Source organism: Pinus tabuliformis, chromosome 5_2 (genome assembly GCF_031772625.1).
Source record: "Pinus tabuliformis cultivar Carrire ecotype Pingquan chromosome 5_2, CPIR1, whole genome shotgun sequence".
Classification (NCBI taxonomy): Eukaryota; Viridiplantae; Streptophyta; class Pinopsida; order Pinales; family Pinaceae; genus Pinus; species Pinus tabuliformis.
In genome coordinates this window covers 415,002,498-415,013,077 of record NC_142306.1, presented here as the reverse complement: position 1 = coordinate 415,013,077, position 10,580 = coordinate 415,002,498, and the positions used below count along the sequence as shown (strand labels likewise).

Genomic DNA, 10,580 nt, shown 5'->3' with positions numbered 1-10,580 from the left:
CCAGGTGGTGCGTGAGTAATAACCCAACTCACCCTCTACCGTGGCCAGATGGCTCCAGTTCACGTGAAGGCATGTGATCAGTGGAGAGTTGACCCACACTGGGTTCCGCGCCAAGACCTCCCGCCTAATTCAACGATGGTGATCCATTCTCCTCATCGAACGGCTCCAGATAGTCTAGGGTTTGGCACACAATACATAATCACCGGGTTCCTCGGGCAGAGACCATTTGCAACACTCCGCGGCAGCCGAGCTCCTATACTCCTCCCTCAGACTCTCTGCAACTACTCCAGTGTCTATGATACTCCTCAGGTAAGAGTGGCCGGGGTCATTATTCGTTCTCAACACAGTCAGTTTAATTTGCAGCTTTCCTTAATATGTGTAACCCATATACTAACTGAGCATGAATAACGTCTTGAGGGTTATGTACAGGTTCTCCGCAGCTTCTCCTACCGTGTGCAGAAGGGTTCGGACCTTTTAACGAAATCTATAGGTATGGCAATAATCCTTTTCCCCGGTTTAACAGTTTATGATTTACTGTGTGAATCACCTCGAGCTGAGGCAGGGTTTATTACTGCTACCTGTTTCAGGTTCAATGATCTCTCTCAAACCCTGACTTCGTCTATACGGCCAGTCTCCTCAAGCCGGTCTGTCTTGCGGCCTTTAGGGTTTGAATAGGTACACTGGCGTTCATGCCATTTACTGTGTTTAGTTCAATTAATTTGGGGCTTGTCCCTCAGGTGTTAAGATGTTATCGGATGTATATTTGGAAAACTCTCAGGAGTTTCACTGAGTCTTTGAATGAATACATATATAGTTTTTATGATACTGTGATTTGCCACTGTCCTCTAAGCCGGACCTCTCTTGGCCGTGTACATGTTTTGTTGTTTTCTATTAATGATTATTTCTTTCGCTTCCCAGCTTATACCATATTTCCGAATGGTTAATTTGATATTCCTAGACAGTGCATGTGGAGACTTATGTACTGGGTTCGCTACTGTATGTTCATTTTCTGTCTATGCTGCAGATTCGGGAGCCTTAAAGGTTTACCTCAGTGCGTATTAATACAGAGTATTTCTTGGGGTTTTCACATGTATTCGGTTCATTCTGCACGGTTTTCATTTATATATATAAGTATTTCTGTTGCGACGCTGAGATAGTTCACATGTATTTAGTTCAGTCCATACAGTTTTCCATTTATATTTATATGGCTCCTTAATGCGATGCTGAGGTAGTCCTGCACTCGGATGCTGAGTGTAGCGTCTACCTCCTCCGCGACAGTCATTATAATGACCCTGAATGTCAGTTTACTATATGTTGAATTTGTAGATCATAAATCTGATATCATTGACTTAACTGGTAATAATATATTCGTTTTGTCCGGTTCTGCTATGTTTAATTGCTAACAGGTCCGTCACATGGATTTGTAACCCTACCCGGGTCTGTTAATGTGAAAAGACTTGACATAAAACCCTCATACGGGTCTGATAATATGGGTAACCTATGGTAACCCTCATTAGGGTCTGTCCATGCAATTTCGACATACATGCTGCTCTTATCTGTACATTGCTAATGCTATTCCGTTTCCATGTTGACATATCACTATGCTGTATTATTTTCGTGTATTATTTCATGTTTATACAATATTGTTTTTATGCCATGCTGTCTAGCGAAAATATATATACGCGGCATTTGGGTTCAGCCCTTCTGTGTGTTTACAGCATTTTGGGTTTCGGCCATTTATATATATAACAACATTTCGCTTTCGGCCATAATATGTATTTGCAGAGTTTTCGTTTTCGGCCATTCATATATATTTACACAGTACTATTTCATAGTTCCTCCACACAGTTTCATTCGCTTCCGTTATCTTGATTTATATAATGCCATTGCTTATAAACAAGCACTAGTTCCGTGCAAGTTACTGTATTATATAACCTGGTTTCCTACCAGGCATTTCTAGACCTTTCCTAGGTTTTATTTTGTTTCTGTTCTCTAGTTTACCTCACTGTTATTGATACAGTCCCATACCTCTACAACAGCTCCAAGAACTAACTCTGTTCTGAGCGTATTATGTTGACTATGCAACCGTAAGTTATTGATGCAGTGTCTGTAGGTGACCATAGTCTTATATTAACATATACAACATTTCAAGAACTGTATGCATTAATCAGATTGACATACTACAGTAACTAAAGACAGTAAGAAAGTTCTGTGACCTGTCTGTCTTCTTCTGTACCTGTTCTTTAATTGCTAGCTAGTTCAGAGAATGCATACCTGGTTATTCCGTTATCGATGTCCTTACTTGCAGAAGTCACCTGCAATAGTTTTGCTCTTATCCTCCCAACCTTGAGATCCACTTCGTTGGACTCTCCCCCCGAGCCGTCTTGCAGGCCTGCAGCCCTCAACAAGACTCTTGCACCTCTGTGCTAGGTTATCTGGTCATTACCAGACTTAACCTCCTTTCTGCCTCTGTTCTCTCCTGGAATTTCTCTCTCTGCTTGTTCATCAACAACCCAGAGACTTTTCCTTCCCAGGACTTTTCCTTGGGTGAGAAACAGTTGCATCAGTTTTATAACTGATTCACTAAAAATAGAAATCCTCCTTCAGGAGGCTGCCAGCATTTTCAAGAACATATCCATAAAAATAATTCAATAATTAACTTTATTTATTAATAATGTCATTCAAAAACCATGAGTAACCACTCAACACTTTTTACCACAGTAATTATCCAGATTTACAAGTTACCGGGGTCATTACATCATATATATATATATATATATCATTACATCATGGTTACTTCAACAGACAGAAAAACCCATATATATATATATATATATATATATATATATATATCATTACATCATGGTTACTTCAACAGACAGAAAAACCCATATATATATATATATATATATATATACACTTGATGGTTACATCATCATTACATCATGGTTACCTCAAGGTTTCATAATTATTATTTTTCCTTCCTTTTTTTTTAGAAAAAAAGGGGTGCGACCCCCTCGGAAGAAACTTATATATATATATATATATATACTTCATGGTTACATCATCATTACATCATGGTTACCTCAACAGACAAAAACATATCGTGTATCATCAGCGATTCGAACCTGGTTGGGAGGTTATTAATGAACCGTCCCAACCACCCGGGATAACATCCACGTACTTTTCCTTCTGTTATATTCTAATGAACCGTCCCAACCACCTGGAATAACATCCGAGTACTTTTCCTTCTGTTATATTCTTAGCCTTTAGCTTGTTTTTCTACGATTTTGTTTCTCCTTTCTAAGAAATATTTAAGTGGACATAGTAAATCGGGTTCACCTGTGACCCCTGCATGATGTATTTTGATGAATTTGCTTCAATAAAGGTTTTACTTATTATTTGTGTTCATTCCAAGTTTTATGTAAAATAAACCCATAAGGCTACAACCGTATACCTGGTAGATAACTGAAGGTTGAGGAACTATTTTGGGGTTGTAACTAACCTGATTCCTATCCATTTATTTTATTTATGGAACCCCAAATCATGTTTTAGGGTGATATTATACGTTGGAGAAGGGTTGTTTTTAATTTGTTCCTTTATTGCGCTTTCTTGCTTGTGTTAGCTCCCCTTTCTTGCTTGTGTTAGCTCCCATTTTGGAATGGTAGTTTGCAGATTCTACCTTTCGCGTGCATTATTTTCTCTGGTGAGTCATGCAAACTTTTCACAATTTGAGGTATTTTTCCAACATGTTGTTTTCATATTTCCTTGCCTATGGTTCGCATGTTATTGCAGGTCCCAGGTTTGTGGGGAATTAAATTGCTTCGTTGGAAGGGTTTCATATCCTATCTCATCCACCGTCTAATTGGGTCTTCCATTTTTCTAGGTTACTCTTCACTTCTTTCTTATTGAGGGCTTCATTAATACTCTTCAAGAGGATTTTGAGCGAAGGATTTTTCTTATGTGCTCACTAGTTTCCCGAATTAGTTGTAATAATTGTAAGCTCGAAGTGATGGTTTGCTTGTCGGGAGAATTTCGAGTTTATTCCTAGGGTTTTAGTGTATTTAACTATAAAGGCCAATAATTTCACTCATGTTGGCTCATATTGTGTAGAAAATTTTGTCAGATTATCTGCCTTGATTTTTCATTTAATTTAAGGTTATGCACATACTACAATGATTATCCTTCAAAGATTTTAAACTAGTTTATTTATTTAATTAGTTAGAAGAGAAGTTTTTCTTATCATGAAGTCATATAGGTGGTTCCATTCCATGTTGTTAATTTGTGGATAGTATTTAAATTAAAACACTTGGTTTCATTTTATTTGCGGGTACCTAACCATGGTCGCGGGTTTCCAATATCATTTGGATCAGTGTGGAAACCAAACGGCTTCTCGTTGGTTCCAAAATCTACCATTTAATATGTTCAAGCCACACTAATTAGTACCTCGACTTATTTGGCTTAAATCTATATTGGGTATTACCTGTGCTCACCACAAGTGTTTTCTACTTTTCTGGATTGTGAATTCTCGTTCCAGACTCCTTGTATGCAACCTTACATATCTTCCTATCTTCGCATGTTCTTTTCTTTGTGTATAACTGTATTTAGTAGGAGCTATAGTCCACATTGTTTTATGCTGTATGGATAACTAGTTGTTTTGGGCTATAGTTATACATTGTTGTTTATGGCCACTGCAGATAGGCAATCCGTCCATCAATGGTCAGTGAAATTAAAATAAATCTTAACCAAGCTAATTTATTGTTCTCTTTTCCAGAATTGTCAAAAAAAAATAGTAAACAATTTGACATGGAATATCTATCTGACATTTATTTTTTATTTATTGTTGCATGCACACATTTATGATTTATTTACTATTTCCAGCCAGCGCCAGAGTTTTATTTAATACTATCCATTGAAATTAAAACTTTCCATAAAAAATGTTGGCAAGCTCTCTTACTCTTTTCAGGAGAGACAATCACCCAAACTTTGCAACACCAACCTAAGCAAACACAACAGAAAAGTCCAGGAAACAATAAAAGCCCAAACATCCATAAACATCAAATTCCACCAGCATGCAACCCCTTATTGCATGAAGCATCGTGCCACCCGTTTTAGAATCCACCACCATGCCACATGTTTTAGCATCCACGGCTATTATTTATAATTTATTTATTAACATTCCTGTTGGTGTTCCGTTGTCCCTTTGTTTTTCACGCTTGCCTACACAAGGTTCCATTCTAGAAAAACGGAGTGGTACAGACATTATAACCAATTTTTACAATAGTCTGCCTCCCATTCTAGAAAAAATAAGGAGTGCGAGGAGAAGTAATTATCTCAATCGATAAAGACTAAGGAGTGGTAGAGAATATATTTTTTTAAACTATCTATTTATTAAATCACTGAATTTTAAACCACTCTTGTATAAAGCTAGTAAAAAGTGGTACGAGAAGTAGTTATTTAATTAATAAATATAGTTTACTCGAACAAATTTATTTAACTACATTAAGTTTTATTTATAACTATTTTACAATTATGCAATGAAATTAAAGTGTTTATGTTATGAATATAATTCATAACAAATGACATAAAGAAAATTAATGTAAATATTAAATAATCAAATATTTTTTATGTTAAATAATCAATAAGTTAAGTGAAAAACATGTCTAAAAGATATGCCTAATCATGAAAAGTCATCTACTGAAGTATAAAAACAAGGTCTCCTTGTAACATTCATATCAATTTATACATTTTATATATATTAATAAATTATTATTAAAATACTTCTGGTGTAATTTTAACAATTAAATCTACAAGCTATTAGTTTTCATGATTCAGTATTAATTTTTTATGCTACAATGGTATCAGCGCCATGGCGCACAATATAATTATGAAAGCCTTTGAAAGTAGTTCACCGCACAATATGCCATTACGTTCACTTCCTGAATTCATGGAGAATTTTAGTAAAATTTCAGCGTTTAGAACATTCATATGCAGAAGCTAGTCGAAAGGAAAGCGATAACAAGGAAAATGATCTAGAGATGAGGATAATGATTCTGATGTAGCTTATATAGATCAAGAAGAGGATGATCAAGCTACTTTGTTGGAAGAAGAGGAGCTTGCTAGATCAGAGGGTAATGATACAACCAGAGAGACTGAGTTTGAATTTGGGATGGACCTGGAATTTCAAGCACCATCTATATCTCCTAACCAAGGCAATACAGAAGATAATGGAACAATTCATAATCTCAGCAACTTAAGTCTGTCATCAACCCCTGCGTCGGTGGCAGACACCAAAACCATCGGAATCATCCATCCTCCGCCGGACATCTGAAATATCGTGGATAAGACCGCACAATTCGTTGCTCGCAATGGCCCACAGTTCGAGAAGAGGATTTTGGCAAACAAAAAGAACAACACCAAGTTCAAATTCTTGAACCCTAGCAGCCCTTATCATGCTTATTACGAGCATCATGTTTCGGAGTTCAAAGCGCAGCTGCAAGGACAAGAAGCAGAGAATGTTTGTGCCGATGGAACTAGAGATGAACAAAATGGTCATGTCGATACTATTCAAAATGAAAAGACAAGTCCTAGGAATGAAAAAAGAGAACGGGACTGTACTCCTCCCGCATCAAAAAATGCAGGTCCTTCAAACAGCCCAACGTGTGGCAGATCTGCACCACCAGATCATATCAATATTTTCAGTAATATTTTCGACAAGGCTTCAGTTAAAGCTAATACAGCCCCAAAAAAGCGTTCCAAAGATTTTATAGTTTCCCGTAGGCCTGGCCCAATCAAGGGCTACAGTTCCTTCATGGCCAGCCCGGATAGTCTAGATCTGAAGCATAATACGACAAAAGAGAGGCCTAATACAGGTAAAATATTGGGGTTTTTGGGGCTATTTGGATCATTCTTGGCAGGCATGCCTGCACTGCTCTCATATGATGTGAATGTTATGCCCATGATAAGTGGTTTTTTTTTAGGATTTTTCAAGATTTATCCCTTAGGGTATGTGGGGTTTTTGGGGCTATCTAGGCGATTCTTAGCATGATTGAGTGCTTTGATGTGAATTTGATGTTCCTAATGAGTGGTGGCCCATTGTGCCCTTTTTTAGGTTTTTGTTGGTGCTCCCTTTGAGGTTACTTTGAGAGTTTGTAGCCCCATATTTGTCATAAATAATATGGATACATGGATTATATCGACATATATGCTTTATGCAGGCTACATGTAAAAAATATAAATATTTTAATAAAAAATTGTTGATTTTTTCCCGGAAAAAGTAATAATAACTATCCAAAATTGAAAAAATCTAAAAAAATCGTTCCAAAATAAACAACCCATAAATGTATTCATAGTTATTTATTCATATAACCCATGAATGTATTCGCGGTTCTTTATTCATACATGTATTAACAATTCTTTATTCATACATATCATATTCTTTGGCGATATCTTAAGTTTGTATTTCATTTTCTATCCTTCCTGATAAACTCTTAACACTACCTGATCGTTTGAAAATTAACTTATGAATCCATATTTTGTCGATATCTTAATTCTTGATTTCGGGTTCCTTCCCCGTAAACTTTGAACACTACCTGAAAAATTAACATGAAGTTGATACAACCACCACATCAGGCGCTGGGCTGCAAAACATGGCCCATGACATTCTCGAGTGGTCTTTGTGCACCACGCTCCTGTGCTCGATGCTCCTGTATTTCCCATTGCTCAATATCTGCTTTATCAACATACCAGCTGTTATCAAACCAATTAATCGTTTCAGCATGTCAGTATCAGTCTGTTAGGAGTATGATTTCAACGTACCTCCACCTGATCACCGACATTTGCAACCAGAGCGCCAGGAACGCATTGGACATCAAGCTACTCCCAATCTTTGCGAGTTTGAAGCCCTGGGGTTTGGTCGTGGAGAAGAATCGTAAGCGCGACGATGTCAGACTGGGGTGCCACTCCCACAACCATATCCGGTTGAGGAGTACACGGTGGATAGTAATTTATCCTTATTTGCAGTTCCTTCCTCTCCCCTCCCACGCTCTCGTTCAGAGAGTTTTCAGTCTTTAAGCCCAGATCACGAGACAATACCTTCATCAAATATTCAACTAACTTGGACAACTCTCTCCTGTATTCATCCATAGCTTCCCTGCAACCACAAAATTTGTTTTCAGACATCTTAGACTTGACCCTTCTTCACACAAATACAGTATATACACGCACAGAAAGTAGATAACCATTACGTGAAATCAATGACTTGTATGGGCCATTTCGTCATTTCTCTAGTGGCAGGAGGCCAGAGACCGTTATAGTGATAGTCTCCCTGGTCCGATTTATCCTCTCCATCTGAGTGTCCGACTTTGCTGCCATAGCTGATGGGATTTTTTAGTTTGTTAGCGTAGGCTTCCTTCTCTTCAATCGGAAGTTGGAAGAAAGCCTTGCCGGCTGCTTGTACTCGAGCAATAAGAGAGTCCGGGACGCCATGATTTATAATGAGGAAGAAACCCCACTTCTCTGCAGCCTCTGAAATTTGTGCACCGATTGTGTGATTCTGATCATCATGATGTTGCCGCAGAAGGCTCAAATCCTGCAAATCATAATGGGAACATACAGGTCCTCTGTACGAGCAGTGGTCCTCGTGTGTACAAACTGTGAACTTAAGCCGATTGCAGATTTATTGAATATTTGAGAATCCACTAAACTTAAGCCGATTGCAGATTTATTGAATATTTGAGAATCCACTAAACTTAAGCAGATTGCAGATTTATTGAATATTTGAGAATCCATTAACATATGCGCGATCAAAAAAATTGATTGCACCCATGTCCGTCAAATTCCCAAATATTCGGGAATATGTAATCGAATTAAAAATGACCGTTGTCCACTTGTCTCACGAACTCCGGCGAAACCGTCTGGATTCCACCCTCGGCCAATGCCTGCACTCGGCTGATTGCCCGCTACTCCAGCATCGCCATTGCATGCAATTGTTGTCCTTTGTTGTCCTTCACTACGTTGACTACTTGGTAACGCTTTATTTATATGTTTTAAGGAGTTTCAGGGTCAATTTTCGTAGTTACTATTATAACATTATGACATTAAGAGTATATTCAAATTAGATATATTAATTTTTTATAATTTTGATAAGTTAAGGAAAAAAAATTTATAATTTTGACAAAAACAAAAACTAGCTAAAAAAATTTACTTCTTAAATCACACACCAAAAACTCAGGCAAAAAAATCTACTCCTTAAACCACACACAATAACAAACCACACTATACTATATAATTTAAACACAAGTTTCACCTACAGACCTGACCGTCAAGTTTCACCCTACAAGTTTCACCCTACAGACCTGACCGTCGAGCCACACGCCACTGTATTAGTCTCACACATTATTACCCATCATGATGCTTAATCATTGAAATAGAGAATATATTTTAAAGAACTAGGCCAACTACTAAATTGAAATAGAGAATATATTTTAAAGAATTAGGCCAACTACTAAATAAATAATTGTGCTAATGTTTTTTTTAAAGAGTTGGCCACTAGTGATTTTTTTTTCAGAGTTGGGCCTGACACTATGACGGATGCTAAATCATGGAGGGTTAGGCCCACACACTTTATAGTGATTTATATTTTAAAAAACTTGGGCTGAGTGATGCTTAATCATGGAGAGAGAGGGATGCTTAGGGCCTAGACGCTATGATTAATTTTAATTATGGAAATAGGGATTTTTTGGGAATAAAAATACATACTTCATTTTATTATAAGTAAAAGAGGAAGTACAATATCATGTATCTAAGATGTCTTGAGATTCTTCTATCTAATCCAATTACAATAAAAGTTTTACATAAATCTTATTTTTTATCTTTTTATCTTCTATATAGTTCATTAACTCTGTTTTATTGTCTCTTTTTTGTCCATATTCAAAGAATCCTGACGTGGGATAAGCTACAGAAACGGGGTTTCCAGGGACCCCAAGATGCAGCCTTTGTAAACAGGAGAACGAAACCCAGGAACACATTCTGAACTCTTGCCCATTTGCTCAGCAACAGTGGGTTGAAGTCAGGAACCTCTTTGGAAAATCTAATAGGGACCCTCTGGATATTAAAAAGACCATCTTCCAATGGGGAAAGGGCCAATTCTCATGCCCGGTTGTAAGGAGAACCTGGAATCTAGCCATAGGTTTTGTTATATGGCTTCTATGGAAGGAACGAAATCGAAGGATCTTCTTAGACAAAGCCAATCCACCAGAAAAGATATGGAGAAGAACGCAAAAATTAATTAGGGAGATTGTTCTGGTTAAGACCTAGGAGGAAGAGGATTGGAGAGCGAACCCTGATGAAGGACGAATCCTAGCTAATCTAAATATGGAATATGGCATGGTGTATCCCTTGAAAGAAAGACAACAACGATCTCAGACTCAGAGTCCAGAGCAATTCAGTTATCCCGGGAAAAACTTCATTAAACTGAATTTTGACGGGGCTTCCAAAGGAAACCCAGGGCCGGCAGGCTTTGGAGGTATCTTTAGAGACAGTGAGAGACGCACTAGATGGGTGTATGCAGACTGGGGAGG

At 37.6% G+C, this 10,580-nt stretch overlaps 1 long non-coding RNA gene across 1 annotated transcript; it reads left to right on the top strand.

Annotated features, from left to right (window-relative positions):
- The first annotated feature begins 302 nt into the window (after positions 1 to 302).
- Positions 303 to 843, top strand: LOC149159288 (uncharacterized). The gene is made up of 2 exons (XR_016261107.1): positions 303 to 490; positions 588 to 843. It is a non-coding gene; the product is annotated as an uncharacterized LOC149159288 (long non-coding RNA).
- Positions 844 to 10,580: the final 9,737 nt, after the last annotated feature.